The sequence below is a fragment of the Pristiophorus japonicus genome, chromosome 1, assembly GCF_044704955.1.
Source record: "Pristiophorus japonicus isolate sPriJap1 chromosome 1, sPriJap1.hap1, whole genome shotgun sequence".
Taxonomy (NCBI): Eukaryota; Metazoa; Chordata; class Chondrichthyes; family Pristiophoridae; genus Pristiophorus; species Pristiophorus japonicus.
This window is the reverse complement of record NC_091977.1, coordinates 380,803,739-380,821,541: the sequence shown is the minus strand read 5'-3', so window position 1 is coordinate 380,821,541 and position 17,803 is coordinate 380,803,739.

Below are 17,803 nucleotides of genomic sequence, written 5' to 3'. Positions count from 1 at the left end.
CCCGTGTCCTAACTCGCACCTAGTCCCGCTCACCCATCACAGCTCAATTTTAAAATTCTCATCCTTCTTTTCAAAATACCTCCATGGCCTCGCCCCTCCCTATCTCGGTAATCTCCTCCAGCCCCACAACCCCCCGAGATGTCTGCGCTCCTCTAATTCTGCCCTCTTGAGCATCCCTAATTATAATCATTCAACTATTGGTGGCTGTGCCTTCTGTTTCCTAGGCCCTAAGTTCTGGAATTCCCTGCCTATACTTCTCCATCTCTCTACCTCTCTTTCCTCCTTCAAGACGTTCCTTAAAACATACCACTTTGACCAAGCTTTTGGTCACCTGCCTGATGTCTCCGTATGTGGCTCGGTGTCAAGCTTTTTATCTCATAATACTCCTGTGAAGTGCCTTGCGATGTTTCACTATGTTAAAGGCACTATAAAAATACATGTTGTTGTTGATCCATTGATTGGAGCATCGATTAGCCCTCTATAGCATGCTGTTTCCGCTGGTTAGTATGCATGCATGAACTGTGTTGCAGCTTCTCCAGGTTGGTACCTCATTTTTAGGTACGTCAATTGCTGTTCCTGGCACACTCTTCTCCACTCCTCATTGAACTGGGGTTGGTCCCCTGGCTTGATGGTAATGATAGAGTGAGGGATATGTCGGGCCATGAGGTTACAGATTGTGGTGGAATACAATTCTGCTGCTGCTGATGGCCCACAGCACCTCATAGATGCCCAGTTTTGAGCGGCTAGAACTGTTCTGAATCTATCCCGTTTAGCACGGTGGTAGTGCCACACAACACGATGGAAGGTGTATTCAGTGTGAAGACGGGACTTCTTCTCCACAATGACTGTGTGGTGGTCACTGCTGCCAATGCTGTCATGGACAGATGCATCTGCGACAAGTGGATTGGTGAGGACGAGGTCAGATAGGTTTTTCCCTCATATTGTTTATCTCATCAATCTAACCGCAGGCCCAGTCTGGCAGTTATGTCTTTTAGGACTCGGCCAGCACGATCAATAGTGGTGCTACTGAGCCACTCTTGGTGATGGACATTGAAGTTCCCCACCCAGAACACATTCTGTGCCCTTGCTACTCTCAGCGTTTCTTCCAAGTGCTGTTCAACATGGAGCAGTACTGATTCATCAGCTGAGGGAGGGCAGTAGATGGTAATCAGCAGGACGTTTCCTTGCCCATGCTTGACCTAAAGCCATGAAACTTCATGGGGCTGAAGTCAATGTTGAGGACTCCCAGGGCCTCTCCCTCCCTGTATACTACTATGCCGCCACCTTTGTCCTGCTGGTGAGACAGGACATACCCAAGGATGTGATGAAGGAGTCTGAGACATTGGCTGAAAGGTATTGTCATTTTTGTACATTCTGTTTGTAGCCACATGGTGCTGCTCAGGTATAAAAGGCAAGCCATTTTGAGAGTCAGACACTTTGAGCCTAAATACAGCAGAGCTAAGGTTGTACCTTGTTTAGTTAAACAGTACTCAGTTTGTACCTTTATTGCATACATAACATTTGGTGATGAGAATACAAGAACCTTTGTGTGCAAAATGAGCACGATTGGATTTTCAGAGCGATTCGTGGAGGGAGAAGGTTGGGCAGACTTTGTGAACTGTTTGAACCAGTACATCATGGCCAACAAAATGAAGGGGGTCAACGATGCAGATCAGTGCCGGGCCGTGTTCCTCACTGTGTGCGGTTCAAAGATCTACGGTCTGATAAAGAATTTACTCATGCCTAGTGATCCAATAGAGAAAACGTACGAGGAGTTGTGTACATTGGTACGGGAGCACCTCAAGCTGGACGACAGCAACATCATCTCGAGATACAGGTTTTATACACATTCGATCGGAGGGCCAGAACGCAGCGGAATTCATTGCCAATCTGAGACGTTTAACGGGACCGTGCAAGTTTGGGACTGTGTCGGCAGACATGCTGCGGGACTTCTTTGTTATCGGTATTAACCACGAGGTGGTCCTGCACAAACTTCTGGCAGTGGAGGAGTTGGATTTAAAAAGGGCCATCCAGATCGCTCAATCATGTATGATGACAGACAGGAATTTAAAGCAAATAGCGGAGAAGAACCGAACCTCGGCAAGTACTGTAAATGCGATTGATTCGGCATTCGGCAGAACGGCACATGGCAGGGCCTATCCAGCTGCGTTCGCGAAACCTGTGGCTGGCCAAAGTCTGCCAGCGGGAATGTATCCAACTTCTCCATGTTGGCATTGTGGGGGAAGTCATTGGCACCAGCAGTGCCGATTTAAGCAATATAGTTGCAAAGGCTGTCTGAGAGTGGGGCATCTCCAGCACAAGTGTCCGCAGATGAGCAAGCGAGCTGTGACACACCACGTGGAGGATGAGAGTCAGACTAGCGCGGAGCCGGATACGCAATCCGAGATGCCAGAGGAGGATGTGTATGGACTGTACTCCTTCATAACCAAGAGTAAGCCAATTTTGATTAATGTGAAGTTTAATGGGATGAAGCTATGAAGGCTAACATGCCATTTGCCTTCTTCACCACCTGCTGTACCTGCATGCCAACTTTCAATGACTGATGTACCATGACACCAAGGTCTCATTGCAACTCCCCTTTCCCTAATCGTGTTCCAAGATGACATCCTGATCACCGGTTGTGACTCCAAGGAACATCTGAACAACCTGGAAGAGGTTTTACTGCGTTTGGATAGAGTGGGACTCAGACTGAAATGCTCGAAGTGCGTCTTCATGGCACCGGAGGTCGAATTCCTCAGCAGGAAAATCGCCGCCGATGGCATTAGATCTACTGACGTAAAAACCAAGGCCATCAAGAATGCACCCAAGCCACAGAATGTGACGGAGCTATGTTTGTTCCTGGGTCTACTCGACTACTTTGGTAACTTCCGACCTAAATTGAACACCCTACTAGAACCACTGCACATGCTATTGAGAAAAGGTGACAACTGGGTGTGGGGTGCATCGCAAGGCAGAGCTTTCGAGAAAGCCACCAATCTGCTTTGCTCGAACAAGCTGCTGGTGCATTATGACCCATGTAAACGTTTAGTTTTGGCCTGTGATGTTTCATCATATGGAATTGGTTGCGTACTCCAACAAGCCAATGAATCGGGGAAACTTCAACCTGTCGCGTATACATCCAAAAGTTTGTCTAAAGCAGAAAGAACCTACAGCATGGTAGAAAAAAAAGCTTTAGCATATGTGTATGGTGTTATAAAGATGCATCAATACCTGTTCGGTCTGAGGTTCGAATTAGAGACATCACAAGCCACTCATTTCATTGTTTTCCGAGAGCAAAGGTATCAATACCAATGCTTCATCCTGCATCCAAAGGTGGGCGCTGACATTATCTTCCTATGATTATGTCATCCGCCACAGACCTGGCACAGACAATTGTGCCGATGCTTTGAGCTGGTTGCCGTTTTAACATGCCATTTGCCTTCTTCACCGCCTGCTGTACCTGCATGCCAACTTTCAATGACTGATGTACCATGACACCAAGGTCTCATTGCAACTCCCCTTTCCCTAATCGTGTTCCAAGATGACATCCTGATCACTGGTTGTGACTCCAAGGAACATCTGAACAACCTGGAAGAGGAACAAACATAGCTCCGTCACATTCTGTGGCTTGGGTGCATTCTTGATGGCCTTGGTTTTTACGTCAGTAAATCTAATGCCATCGGCGGCGATTTTCCTGCTGAGGAATTCGACCTCCGGTGCCATGAAGACGCACTTCGAGCATTTCAGTCTGAGTCCCACTCTATCCAGAGGTGGAAACACCACAACCGGCGGATCTAATGTTAATCATGGATGTTTTTGAGAGTGAAGGAACCCCTGTCATGGCTCAACAAGTTAAGACCTGGACCAGCCAGGACTCAATTTTATTAGTGGTAAAGGGTTGCATCCTCAAAGGTGATTGGTCTGCCATACCTAAGCAAATGTGCGAGGAGGCCAAACCGTACATTCGTCGCAAAGACAAACTGTCTGTTCAAGCAGATTGCATATTGTGGGGCAATCGCGTTGTAATGCCCAAGAAAGGGAGAGAGAAGTTCATGCGTGAGTTACACAGCACCCATCCTGGTATAGTGACGATGAAGGTCATCGCCAGGTCCCATGTATGATGGCCAGGAATTGATTCTGAGCTGGAAGCATGCGTGCATCAGTGCAACACTTGCATGCAGCTCAGCAAAACACCAGCGGAATCACTGCTGAGTCTGTGGTCGTGGCATCCAAAACTTAGTCCAGGATCCATGTAGATTTTGCAGGTCCCTTCCTGGGCAAAATGTTTTTAGTTGTGGTGGATGCTTATTCAAAGTGGATAGAATGCATAATCATGTCATCCAGCACGTCCACGGCAACCCTAGAGAATCTCAATGTCATGTTCATGACACATGGTCTGCCTCACATAGTGGTGAGCAACAATGGGTCATGCTTCACCAGTCAGGAGTTTCAGGAATTTGTGAAACTCAATGGCATAAAACATGTAAGGTCAGCACTGTTCAAGCCTGCGTCCAACGGGCAAGCTGAATGTGCAGTACAAATTATCAAGCAAAGCATGAGGAGAGTAACTGCCGACCCGCTTGTCCTGCATACTGCTGAGTTACAGGACAAGACCCCACACACTCACAGGGGTCTCACCTGCTGAACTCATGATGAAAAGAGGTCTTAAGACCAAGCTATTTCTGGTACACACGGATTTAAATAATCATGTTGAATATAGAAGACAAAGTCAACAAGGGTACCATGATCGCGCAACTGTGTCACGCAAGATTTCTGTTAATGATCCTGTATATGTGTTGAACTATGGTCAGGGTCCCAAGTGGATCGCTGATACGGTCATGTCCAAGGAGGGCAACAGAGTATTCGTTATTAAGCTCAAGAATGGGCAAACTTGCAAGAAACGCATGGATCAAACAAAGCTGAGGCACACAGATGAGCCAGAACAGTCGGACGAAGAAACCATCGATGACCAACCAACCTACCAGCAGTCTTCAGAGGGTCATCAGTGAACCCGGAACTTCCATCATGGACCTGTTCAATAAAAATGGGCTTGCAATTCCTGACATGGCCACTGCAACCCCCAACAAGTCAGTCATCCAGCCATCAGCCACAACAGACCCCACACACTCACCCAAGGCTGGAATCGAACTGAGACGGTCAAGTCGGGAGCGCAAAGCACCAAACCGTCTCAACCTGTGAAAGACTGTGATAAGATCTCAGCGGTATTGTCATGTATGTACATTCTGTTTGTAGCCACCAGATGGTGTCATTGTTGGAGGCCACTGAGCAGCACGCACATGGTGCTACTCAGGTATAAAAGGCTGGCCATTTTGAGAGTCAGGCACTTTGGGCCTAAATAAAACAGAGCCAAGGTAGTACCTTGCTTAGTTAAACAGTACTCCATTTGAACCTTTATTGCATACATAACAGTATAATTCTGTGAGTATGACTATGTCAGGCTGCTGCTTGACTTATCTGTGGGACTGCTCTCACAATGTTGGCACACGTCCCCAGATGTTCGTGAGGAGGACTTTACAGGGTCGACTGGGCTGGGTGTGCCATTTTCATGTCCAAAGTCGGTGCCAAGGTCGATGCCGGGTGGTCCGTCCAGTTTTATTCTTATTATTGTTTTCCATAGAAGTTTTTTACAACTGAGTGGCTTGCTAGGCTATTTTAAAGGGCAGTTAAGAGTCAACCACATTGCTGTGGGTCTGGAGTCACATATAGGACAGACCAGGTAAGGACAGCAGATTTCTAAAGGACATTAGTGAACCAGATGGGGTTTTATGACAATCCGATAGTTTCATGGTCACCATTACTGATACTAGCTTTGTATTCAAAATTTATTTAATTAAGTGAATTCAAATGCCTCATAATGGGTGGAACTCTGCGCCCCCCACCCCGGATTATTTCCACATCTCTGTCTCAATTAGGTTCCAGTATATCTCTGGTGGACAATACACTGAGTGAGATGAAGCATATTGGCTTACTCTGGGGAGGTCCAGGTCAGCATAGTCCCTCGAAGAAAACACAGAATTTTTTTTCAGCCCCCTTGTAAAATGGGGCAAGAGGACATGACTGGGGTCTGAAGGAGGGGCTTAACAATCTGACCCCCTCCAAGCGGCATGGTCTGTACCTGATTTTATAGCTACATGTGGCATGCAGGCACCGAAGATAAGCCCATTATGGTGCTTGCGCCCGCCTGTCGCATGCAAATTATGTGCTCTCCTTCTGACCCCTGTCAGGTCAGCGCTGGAGAGCAGTTGGTGTGATCCCAGTATAACTGCTGGGATCATATTCCAAGGATTACTTGGATCACTGTCTTTCTCCATAGCATCCCACTGTGTCTTTCTGCATCAGCTTACTTCCTTTTCCAGCATACTCCCAATCTGATCATACAAATCTCCTGATTCTACCTATTGTACCGTTCAATTATAGTTCAGCCTTCAATTATACCATTTTCCGATATTAATATATCACAATCAACTCAGAGGGGTAGAAATTTGGTTGGAGGGTTCTTAAGGCACTAATGTCGGGCAGTCGCTAAATTTAGTGCCGGAAAATGGTTAGCAACAGGAACCACAAAATTCAGTTGTTGCGTCCTGGCAGTGGAGTGGAACGCTAAGGGAAGTGTTCAACATTTCTCTTAGGGCACTAGGCCAGCTGAGCAACTGAATATCCTGTGCTAAAGAGCTGGCTTCGTAGCACCCTAAGAGAGGCCTCTTCACAAAAAAAAGAATTGGAACAAAAAAACACAAGAAACATTCTCGGTACAGGTACATTACTCACCCCAAATAATGAACAATTGCAAAAAAAAACAAATAAAAATCACACTTCCCTCATGCAGTTTATTCCTTCCCTGAGCACCCTGGGACAGTTTTGCACATCAGCTTTATCTGGCAGTGTCACTACGGGGTGCTACGGGTGCAGCACAAACCAGATTTTGTATCCGTGGTGATATCGGGGGCATTGCACACCGGCGCTGTGCTTCCGAGCGATACTCCTCAGCCCGCCGGTACCAGCACACTGATTCTGCTGAGCAGCGCTAATGCGAGACTCGCGGCAGCAAACCGTTTAGCGAGGGGCACCATCCAACCAACCAAATTTCTCCCCCAGAGAGTTTATTGATTTGGCTCAATTAAGTGCAGCATCATATGGCATTGTAACCAAATTGACAACCTTCCTCCAATATAAATAGCCCCCTTTATTTCTGATCTTCTCAACATGCTGGAGATCAAAACCTATAATTAAATCTTTCACAAAGTAATAGTGAGTATGAGCTCCTTTAAGATTTCACATCAGCATTCTCAGAGGGCCCCAACAATATCCCGGCTGTCGTGCTGAAGACTTGTGCTCCAGAAATAGCCATGCCTCTAGCCAAGCTGTTCCAGTACAGCTACAACACTACAACACTATCGGACAATGTAGAAAATTGCCCAAGTATGTCCTGTCCACAAAAAACAGGGCAAATCCAATCCGTCCAATTACTGCCTCATCAGCCTAATCTCAATCTTCAGCAAAGTGATGGAAAGTGTCATTAATAGTGCTATCAAGCGACACTTACCCACCAATAACCTGCTCAGCGATGGTCAGTTTGGGTTCCACCAGGACCACTCAGCTCCAGACCTCATTACACCCTTGGTCCAAACATGGAAAAAATAACTGAATTCTCGAGGTGAGGTGAGAGTGACTGCCCTTGACATCAAGGCAGCATTTGACCATGTGTGGCATCAAGGTGCCCTCGTAAAATTTAAGTCAATGGGAAACCTAGCACAAAGGAAGATGATTGGGGTTGTTGGAGGCGAATCATCTCAGCCCCAGGACATCACTGCAGGAGTTCCTCAGGGCAGTGTCCTGGGGGTCCAAACATCATCAGCTGTTTTATCAATGACCTTCCTTCCATCATAAGGTCAGAAGTCAGGATGTTTGCTGATAATTGCACAGTATTCATTTCCATTCAGAATTCCTCAGATAATGAAGTTGTCCATGCCCACATGCAGCAAGACCTGGACGACATTCAGGCTTGGGCTGATAAGTGGCAAGTAACATTCGCGCCACACAAGTGCCAGGCAATGACTATCTCCAGCAAGAGAGAGGCTAACAACCGTCCCATGACATTCAACAGCATTATCATCGCCGAATCCCCTACCATCAACATCTTTTTGATCACCATTGACCAGAACCTTAACTGGACCAGCCACATAAATATTGTGGCAACAAGAGCAGGTCAGAGGCTGGATATTATGCAGTGAGTGTCTCACCTCCTAACTCCAAAGCCTTTCTACTATCTACAAGGCACAAGTCAGGAGAGTGATGGAATACTCTTCACTTGCCTGGATGAGTGCAGCTCCAACAACACTCAAGAAGCTTGACAGCATCCAGCACACAGCAGCTCGCTTGATTGGCACCCCATCCACCACCCTAAACATTCACTCCCTCCACCACTGGCACACCTTGGTTGCAGTGTGTACCATCTACAAGATGCACTGCAGCAACACGCCAGGACTTCTTTGACAGCACCTCCAAAACCCGCAACCTCTACCATCTTGAAGTACAAGGGCAGCAGGCACATGGAAACGCCATCACATCCAAGTTTCCCTCCAAGTCACACACCATTCTGACTTGGTAATATTTTGTGGTTCCTTCATCGTCACTGGCTCAAAATCCTGGAACTCCCTCCAACACACGGACTGCAGCAGTTCAAGAAGGCGGCTCACCACCACCTTCTCAAGGCCAATTAGGGATGGGAAATAAATGCTGGCCTTGCCGGCGAAGCCCACATCCGATGAATGAATAAAAAAAGTGCCATTAAGGTTACGTTTGATATTAGCAACAATAATTTATACATTCTGATATCAGTTTACTGCAGTGCTGCTTTATATTTGCGGGTTGAATCAGTAACTGAGCCAAATATTCAGGGGGTGTAGGAAGGATAATTCAATTGCTTAAAGCAAGCAGCTTGTTTTGAATTTTAAAACGATTTACAGAAATAATTAAATATATCACATTTGCATCAAGTTTTTAAAAATGCTAATAAAGTAAATGTTGTTGCCTGATGGGAGAAAACTTTGAATTTGCACCATTAGCTCTAACAATAGAGCTGTGAAAAGAAAAGGTGAGGAGCGGTCATACATGAGAAAAATAAAGTGGTGAAAATCTTACTGTATGTAGGGGCTCGATAGGCTTTTCATGCATATCTAAGCCTATAAGAATAGAACTGTATACAAAGATGCAAACATTCTGGGAAGGTATAGTTTGAGATACTTGCAATGCTGGAAGCTGACGTAAAGGAACATCAGTACTCTAAACTGCTCTGCCTGTGGCTGTCAAAGTGAGAGCAGCCATTAATTTTCTGGCTACTTGGTTCTTTCAGGCACCAGTAGGTGATTTATTTTCTTGTATACAGGATAAGGCACTATGTCCACCTGCATTCAAGAGGTGACTGATGCACTGTTCTAGAAGGCTCACAGGTCCATCCATTTCACAAAAATGGAAGAGAAACAGTTAGAGCATCATGCAAAGTGTTAGATTGTGTTGTAGTTTACTGCACTCTACATAACTTAATCATTCAGAGGAACATCCACCTAGACATTAATGAAGAATGGTCTATGACATGCCTATGGATGAAGAAAGATATCAACAACCTGCACCAGCAAAAGATGAGCCAGCGCTGCACTTGAAGTTTGTTAAACCAAATGCGCACTCATTATAATTGAAGGAATCACATGTGCCAATATGATTGCATTCACCCACTCTTCAATATTGTGCCCCTTTCACGTTATTCAAATTTACTCACGAATCACTCCCTGCTCTGTTTTTGCTTGAATTCCACAAAATCTTATCGCTATTTATTCCTTGTGAGGACAAATATACTGGAAAATCAAAAACATTAATCAGTGAATGGTTTTATGAATATTATGTGATATAAAATGGTTTATTTTATAGGAACATTTTTGTGCTCACTCTATTTTGTTATTTTACCATGTGGCAGGTGTGCACTTCTCACTGTACATAAGATGCTTGTTTTCTTTATCCTTTGTGATCGCTGTGATAGCAGTTCCACTAAAGAAACTGTATTGATGTAATTTGGGATGTGAGAGTGTTGTGAGGTTTCAGCATCAGAATACCTCAAACCATTGTAGAGAGCTCAATGTCTTGGAATGCGGCTTAAGTGGATTTATTACCTGGACTGTCCAACACTATGGTCAAATCACTGACTTGAGACCAACATCCTGGGTTTTGTATCCCAAGCACTGGTCGAAGATGTTTTGGAGCTACTCCAGCTAATTATCAGTCTGCCAAACCTTCCCTTACAATTTACTGCATTGTCGCCAAGATCTTCAGGCACTGATTATAGACCTGATTGGATAATTGACTTCATGTCAGACATACCCATAGTCAGAGCACTTTGTACTGATGCTATTATCTCTCACCCCTGAATCACGAATATTTCTAACAGTCACAATGTTAAATATTCTTTCCCTATAGTGTTCTACAGTATAGCCATACACAGCATATATGTCAGAAACAAAGCTGCTCATACTTCCTAATCACTAAGGTGAAGTGTCTATTGCAATTTCAGGCTAACACCCACTGTAACAGGCACTCACAGTGGCAATGCTAGTCAGAATTCAGAATTCTCCATCAGTCCATATTGAAAGTAAAACTTTTCGTGGGAATATTTTTTGCTGGTATCTAACTTGTTAAGGCATGTATGTAGCATTATTTAGCTCCACTGGCAATGTCCGCCACTGGTCTCTCCTTAAAAGCTCCAATCATTGTCTGCAAAACTCGAGTTAAAATAATGGGAGTACAACAACAAGTGTATTGATGCAGAAGGCATTGGGCTGATACCAGTGTGTACAAAGGAAGTGGTGGCAGCGAGTATTTAAGGTAAAATGCTTATAATGTGAAGAGTAATCTTGCGTTGAACTTTTAGTATTGTGTATTCCATCTAACAGGAATTTCTTTCATCCTAACACTTTGTGCAGGTTTTTCCTTTAAAAGAGCAATAGGGATTGAAACCCATGGGGCTGGATTTTCCGCTATTTTGCACCTTGTTTCGCACCGCGGCTGGGCGGTAAATGATGTTTCTGGGTGTGAAATGGGGCGTCCAGGATTTATCACCCGGCCAGAAATTTCGCAAATGGTTTTGCGGCGGCACATAAACTTACCACCCCGCCCTCCGTTTTGACCGTCAGTATGACGTAAATCGTCGTCCAAGGCTGCGCTAGCGCCCCGGATGGAACTTTCGGTCTTAATGCCTCATTTAACAACTGCCCCAGCAAATGACTGAGAAAAACAGACAGTCCCAGGGTGCAGCAGGAGCTATTGGCGGCATATTTAAATGGATGCTGGATGACCTTATATCGCAGTTGTCAGTGACTGCTACGGTTGCGCACAGAACACTGCTTGAGGCTCCGAGTTGCAAACGCCACTTTTATGTGCCATGACACTTTGCTTACAAGGTCAGTGAAAGATTTCAAGGGGGGCAATACTAGTTCACCAGCAAATCATGCTGGTTGCTATTGGCAGGCGGCTTCAAACTGGAAAAAGGGTTCTTGGCCATGTTGGCCCACGGAATCGAAGAGCTCACAGACGTTTAGGGAGGAGGCCTAACCCCCCATGGGTTTACTGGGAACATCGCTCATACCCCCAGCTCTCTGAGGTGCAGTGTGTTAGAAAGTTGCATTTCCGAAAAGAAGTGCTGACAGAAATACGCCAGATCATGCAGACAGGCCTACAGCCTACCAAAGCCAATAGGACTGCGCTGCCCGTCAAGGTGAAGGTGACTGTGGCAATGGCCTTCTATGCCTTCGGCTCCTTCCAGGCAGCAGCAGGGGACATATGCAGCACGCTGCACATTGATCCATTCGTCAGGTTACAAGGGCACTGTACGCACGCAGAATGGACTTCATAATGTTCCCAATGAGCGGGGCAGCCAGAATGCGAGGGCTTTAGGGTTTGGATGATTTACAGGCTTCCCCAAGGTTCAAGGTGCCATTGACTGTACACATGTCGCCTTGTGAGCACCATCACACAATGCAGAGGTCTTCAGAAACCGAAAGGAATGCCACTCCCTTAACAGACAGCTGGTCTGCGACCACACTCAGCGCATCCTCACAGTGAATGCCCGCTATCCAGAAAGCACACATGATGCTTTCATCTTGCATGAGAGCAGTGTGTCACGAATGTTTCAGCGACAAAGACAAGGGCAGGGCTGGCTGATTGGGGACAAAGGATATGGCCTGGCCACCTGGCTCATGGCCCCCCCCATCCAGAACCCCGCCACAGAAGCTGAGCAGTGTTATAATGAGAGCCATGTAGCCATCCACAATATCATCTGTAATGTCTGTAAGCTTGTAATGTTTGCAGCTCCACACTGTGGATGTGGATGTATTGTGCACTGCAACTGCAGAGTTAATAAATAAACAGAACCAGGCAGATTCCGGAGGCTTCCGAGGGAGCTGCCTGCCATGTTACACATCATCAGGAGTACGAGGTTAACGGACAGCGATTCGGAAAGCATCAAAATCCACATAGATGTTGCAGGATTCAACATACCAATGGAAATTGACACGGATGCACCCATGAGTGTAGTACCGGAGTCACTGTACCGCGACAAATTGCGTGATTTCCAACTGGAGAAATCCAAGATAGAGCTGCGAGGCTACTCGGGAGAGAAAATTCCTGTGGTAGGTCGTATCACCGTACCGGTGAAATATAAAGATCAATTTCAGAACTTGCCTCTAATAGTCATAAAAGGAGACAAGTCTGCCTTACTAGGAAGAAATTGGTTGAGCTCACTGAAGCTGGATTGGAGTAAGATATTCTGTGTGGAAGCAAGATTTTCATCAACGGGTGAGGTTATCAAGAAGTATCTGAAGGTGTTCTGCGAAACGGGCAGTCCGATCCAAGGCTTCAAGGCGAGTGTCGGGGTACAGAAGACGCTAGATCGGTTTACTACAAGCCACGTTCCGTACCATATGCACTTAAGGAGAAAGTTGAGCAAGAACTCAAAAGACTAGAGACTGAGAACATTATTTGTAAGGTAGATCAATGTAATTGGGCTACACCCATTGTTGTTGTACCTAAGGGTAAGGTAAGATGGTGTGGTGATTATAAAGTAACTGCAAACCAGGTTCTAGAGGGTAATGTCCCCAATACATTGCCGAATATAGAAGATTTGTTCACAACACTGACAGGTGATCAGATCTTCTCAAAACTGGACCTTATGAATGCCTATTTACAGCTTGAACTAGATGAGGAGTCCAAGTCATGTTTGACTATAAATACTTATCGAGGCCTATATCAATTTAATAGGCTGGAGTGTCTTCCGCCCCTGCCATATTCCAAGGGGTGATGAACCCAGATTTTGCAAGGTATTGAAGGGGTAGTATGTTATTTGGATGACATATTAATTTCAGCACCAAATAGGAAAATTCATAATAACATATTGAATGAAGTCCTCAAACGGCTAGAGAAGCACAGAGTACGAGTGTCTGCTCGTAAGTGTGAGTTATTTAAAAACTCAGTGGAGTACTTAGGGTACAGAGTAGACAAAGATGGTTTACATCCAACTATGGAAAAATTGGATACAATTAGAAATGCACCCACTCCCAGGAATGTCACTGAACTTTGTTCATTCTTGGGTCTTTTGAACTATTATGGGAAGTTCCTACCAAATTTGGCTACAGTATTACATCCACTGAATGAACTTTTGAAAAAACAGGTCCATTGGAACTGGTCAAAAGAATACGATACAGCATTCAAGGAATGTAAAAGAAAATTGGTAGAGAGCACCATGTTAGTTCACTATGACATATCTAAGGAGATTAAGCTAGCATGTGATGCATCTCCGTATGGAGTTGGGGCAGTGATCTCTCATGTATCATGTAGTGGGGAGGAGAGACCAATTGCTTTTGCTTCACGCACTCTCAGTGCCAGTGAGAGTAATTATGCGCAAATTGAAAGGGAAGCTTTGGCATTAATTTCTGGGGTCAAGAAGTTCCACAAATACTTGTATGGTCGTAAGTTTACCATTGTTACGGACCATAAGCCCCGAACAGCAATCCTCCATCCAAAGTCCCAGTTCCAATAGTAGCTGCAGCCCGAATGCAGAGGTGGGCTTTGATTTTGTCAGCATATTCATATGATATTGAATACAGACGATCAGCTGATCACAGTAATGCTAATGCAATGTCTAGATTGCCTTCCCCATCACAAGTTACACCCGATAGGGAAGAAGTGTTTTATTTTTCATACATTGATGAACTGCCGTCACAGCTGAAGAGATCGGTAGAGCAACCAAACGTGACCCAGAGATGTCAAAGATGTATAAGTATATTGCAAATGGATGGCCAAACCAGGTAACAGCCAAAGATACACATCCATTCTTCATTCGTAGGAATGAATTATCAGTCGATAAAGATTGTATCATGTGGGGTGCAAGAGTGGTTATACCAAATAAATTCAGGTCCAAATTATTAGGAGACCTCTATGACCGGCACCTGGGAATGTGCTTGACCAAGAGTTTTGCACGCAGTTATTTATGGTGGTCAGGTTTTGATAAAGATATAGAGTATATTGGGAGTCAGTGTACAACATGTCAATCGGTAAGCAAGCAACCACCATCAGTACCATTATAGCCATGGAAATGGCCTCCCAGGGTGTGGCAAAGGCTACATATTGATTTTGATGAGTTAGAAGGACAATAATTGTTCATTGTGATTGATAGCCATTCGAAGTGGGTTGAGGTGTTTCCAATGTGGAAAATAACAACAAGTAAAACATTGGACATTTTACGAAAATTATTTTCTTCATTTGGCCTCCCTGAAGAGATTGTTTCGAATAATGGACCACAATTTCGTTCAGAAGAATTTGCACAATTCACAAGCAAAAATGGTGTGAAACATATCAAGGTTCCACCATACCATCCTGCTTCGAATGGTGGAGCAGAGCGCACTGTACAAATTGTAAAACGTGCCCTCATAAAACAAATGTTAGATCCAAATCCAAGGAAACGACAGTTGTCATTGGATCACAAATTGTCTAAATTTTTGATTACATATCGAAATAATCCTCATACAACTACTGGTAGAACACGAGCCGAGTTGTTTCTCAAACGACAGCCACAAACCAGATTCTCGTTGTTAAAACCAAATTTGGCACAGTCCGTAGAAGAGACACAATTAAGACAGAAAGAGAATCATGATAGAGGTAGAGTAAAAGAGAGAAGTGTGAAATTAAACCAGAAGGTGAGAGTGAAGAACCATCACCATAAATGGTTAAAGTGGTTACCAGGAATAGTGGTGAAGATATGTGGTCCTCGCACATATTTGGTAAAGATGTTTGATAATGGACAGGTTAGGTTTATTCCTATTGGTCATATTTTACCTACAGACATGGAAGGAATTGAAGGTGGGAATGATTCAGTTATTTCTGACTCATCAGATAGTTTTGATACACCAGTAGCAAATCCTAAATCCAATGTACTGGAAACAAATCCAGGAGAGAATCAGAATGAAAGTCTGAGTCCGAGTCAGGAAAACAAAGAGCCTGAAGTTAGAGTGAGTTCAAATGAAAATCAAGGAAATTCCATGGAGGAAAACGTTCCTCAGTATGAGCCTCGAATGAGTTTAGATTCAACACCATGTTTGGAAGGTTCTGTTCGAGAGCGAAGGCATTCTCTTCAAAACAGAAAACAAGTGGTAAAGTTAAATTTGTAAATATGAAAAAAAAAGTAAGTTTATATCCTATGTTATGTATAAACATGAAAGTTATGTGCGAAGTTTGTTATAATAACTTCTTCATTAAGGAGGGAGAAGTGTAATGTCTGTAAGCTTGTAATGTTTGTAGCTCCAACTGTGGATGTGGACTTATTGTGTACTGCAACTGCAGAGATAATAAATAAACAGAACCAGGCAGATTCCGGAGGCTTCCGAGAGAGCTGCCTGCCATGTAGGAAGCTGTGTGTGCTTGTGCTCTGTGAATATATCACATCATCGAACAGACAATTGGAGTGCTCAAGCAGTGCTCGCGATATCTGGACCGCTCTGGAGGCAGCCTGCAATACTTCCCTCAACAGGTCTGCAAGTTCATTGTCATGTGCTGCATGCTGCACAAATTAGCCATCATGAGGAGACAGGCATTGCCAGTGGGGATTGCAGGACCACCTCAGGAGGAGGAGGATGACAACGAGGAAGAGGAGCCTGGTAAGGAACCAATTGCATATCCACCACAAACACAGGGGAGCCCGCGGGAGATGCGGCCGCAGCAAGAGCCTTACATCGGCAGCTCATCATTGACCGGTTTGGTTGAACGGGGAAGTTGGGGTTGCAGTTTTGACTCACTACTCTATGCCACCCATCCATACTACTCTGTACTTGATTTCGCAAATGATACACAAGACACCATTGGCAAAGGTCAAACAAACATTTTTATCGAAATGCAACATTGACAATTTGCCCCGCCCCCCCAAAAAATCTGAAACTATACAATCCTTCAAGACTATGGGCTAGAACCTCCACTTTTTTTGCCTGCTTAACGCCCACTTAACGCTCATTCTATCGCTGAAATTACGTATAATGCCCAGGTTTCGCCCATTTTGGCACAAAATGGAAACTGATGGGCTTTTTTAGGAGACTTATTGCCGTGCGTTATTTTCCCCATGTGCTTAAAGCTGAGAAAAAATACTACCCCCCCCCCCCACTTTTTTTGGGTTGAATCAGCAGAATGGGCGATTTCAATGCCCATATTATCGCCCAGCATTACTCTCCTCACGGACTTAATGCCAAGATTCAATAATAACGCCCGCCGACTGTTTTTTGTCGTAAAGAGCATATTTGCCCAAACTAGCGGTCACGGAGATCGGCCACCTTCAATTTCACCACTTCACACACATATCGCCCAGAATATCGCTCGCTCAAAAAAACGCCCACAAAAAGTGGAGCTAACTGGGACGGATGCCAGTGGTGTGACTGGCATTTGTTAAATCCCACTCTTACGTGAGGAGCTGATATCGGAAAGATTTGCCTGAAAGGGCATTGATGTGAGTGACAACGCTGACACATTGCTGTGTGTGTGCAGCTCAGACATCAATGGTGCCCATCACCTTGGTGCCAGTTAAAGTTTACGTTGTTTGATATGAAGTTGTATTTACCCCTTTCACGGAAAGAGATCACCAGTGTATAATGGTCCAACTATCTGAGACAATGTGCAACAAGGTTATGTTCAATAACAAAAGTTTAATACCAACATTGGTCTGCAAACATAAGTGACACAGCCAATAACACCCAACCCTCGCCCACGTCCCACTTTTTCCACCATTGACATAAGTCACACGGTCAACATGTCCAGCAACACAGAATACAAATGCAAAGCAGGAGGGTGGTCCCCAGCCCCCATACATTACAACAAATTGCATAAACCAAGATGGAGATATAACACAGCCATCACCTGCGGACTTGCACCTCACTTTCCTTCCCCCTCTCTTTCTTCTCCCCACCTCTATCCCTTCACCTCCTCGCTCTACGGTGCCTGGCTAAGAAGCTCCTCAGGCGGTGCCTCATTGGGGGGGATGATGGCAAATGCGGTGGGTGCACGGGTACAGGAGCGGGGGATGCCAAGGAAGCAACATTCTTTGATGCAGAAGCAGGATCTTGGTCCTTGCTCTCATCTGTCATTTGCAGTGGTGGTGCGGAACCTGGAGGTGGAGTGCCGTGCTCGGAGACCACTGGGAGCCCTCTGCCACCACTATTTCTGGCTACCAGCTCCAGGGCCTCCTCCATCCCTTCCATGTTGT